General features: G+C 36.7%; 1 non-coding gene across 1 annotated transcript; it reads left to right on the top strand.

Annotated features, from left to right (window-relative positions):
• The first annotated feature begins 1,190 nt into the window (after positions 1–1,190).
• Positions 1,191–1,291, top strand: LOC128118276 (small nucleolar RNA U13). Its single transcript, XR_008221095.1, has one exon. It is a non-coding gene; the product is annotated as a small nucleolar RNA U13 (small nucleolar RNA).
• Positions 1,292–1,705: the final 414 nt, after the last annotated feature.

Genomic DNA, 1,705 nt, shown 5'->3' with positions numbered 1-1,705 from the left:
GGTATCAATCTCAGGTCATCAATCTTGACAGTGAATGTCTTTAGCTGCTGAGTCATCTTACTGGCTCAAGTAGAGATTTAACATTTTAAATAATGCAGCATATCCTTTTTATAACCTATTCTTACTATGAATGATTTTAAACACTCAGTAAAGTACAGAGGATAATAAAATGAATAGTGTTGTGCCTACAAATTGGCCCACTTGTTCTTTTATAAAGATAGTTTTTAGATATTCAGTATCAATTCATATTTGATGTGTGTAATTTACATTAATTTTATCATTGCATCATGCAAACTTTCACTTTTAGTCATCAGATTTGGTGCTTTCCTTATGCTTTTTTCCTTTTTATTATTTGAATTTAGACTTTTGCTGTTCCCAAGATTAATTTAAAAATCCAAGACTTTTAAAGATTTGCTTTTATTTTCAATTATGTGTCAGTATGTGTGTCTTCATGTGCGTAGATGCACATAAATGAAGGTGACTGAAAAATCCAGAAGTTTCAGTTCCCTGGAGCTGGGATTACAGATGGTTGTGAGGTGCCTGGCATGGGTGCTGGGAACTGAATTTGGGTTCTCTGGGAAAGTAACAACTGTTCTTTACTGGTGAGCCATCCGACCAGCCCCCTGAGAGTTTTCTTTAATTTTCCCATTTATAAAGTTGTACTTTCTCATATTCATATACTTAACTCAATTAGAATTTATTTTCCTCGCAGGATATAGCATTTGACTGTAACCTATGTTGCTGTGGAATGTTCTGTATGGCAAATGTGTTGCTAATTAGTTAATAAATAAAACACTGATTGGCCATTGGCTAGGCAGGAAGTGTAGGCGGGACAAGGAGGAGAATAAAGCTGGGAAGTGGAAGGCTGAGTCAGAGAGACACTGCCAGCCGCCACGATGAGAAACAGAATGTGAAGATACCGGTAAGCCACGAGCCATGTGGCAAGGTATAGATTAATGGAAATGAATTAATTTAAGCTGTAAGAACAGTTAGCAAGAAGCCTGCCACGGCCATACAGTTTGTAACCAGTATAAGTCTCTGTGTTTACTTGGTCGGGTCTGAGTGGCTGTGGGACTGGCGGGTGACAGAGATTTGTCCTGACTGTGGGCCAGGCAGGAAAACTCCAACTACACTATGTTTCTAAAAATGTCATAAATATCATCTCTTCTCAATTGAAAATTCTGTATCAGATCCTTTTTTGGTTCATAAGCGTGATGATTGAGGATTTACGCCAATGTGTGATGTGTGCCACCCACTAAACCTTGTTATTACGTTGACACATTATCTGACATATTATCTGTCTGTTGTAAAAAAAAGAAAATTCTATACCATCATTTTGCTGGTGAATATATTGTTCTGTTGTAATTCATTTAATGAATTACCTCTCACTTTATAATAAAGTTTATATGTATTACTGCATATTTTCCCTTTCTAAAAACTGAAAAAGTCAATAATCAATTAAAATAAATAATCATTTGCCATCAAGAAAAAAGAGAAAAAAGGAGCATCTTTAAAAAAAATACCACCAGCCTTTTTGGCATTCTCATGAATATGAGAATTTCATTCTCATGAAATTTAGATCAACAGCTGTGGAGCCTTCATGGGACTTGACTAGGCCCTCTGCATAGTGAGACAGTTGTGTAGCTTGATCTGCTTAAGGGGCCCCTGGCAGTAGGATCAGAATCTATCTCTGGTACATGAGCAG

Source organism: Peromyscus californicus, unplaced genomic scaffold (genome assembly GCF_007827085.1).
Source record: "Peromyscus californicus insignis strain IS unplaced genomic scaffold, ASM782708v3 Scaffold_10__1_contigs__length_136768540, whole genome shotgun sequence".
Classification (NCBI taxonomy): Eukaryota; Metazoa; Chordata; class Mammalia; order Rodentia; family Cricetidae; genus Peromyscus; species Peromyscus californicus.
This window is presented reverse-complemented; position numbering and strand designations above follow the sequence as displayed.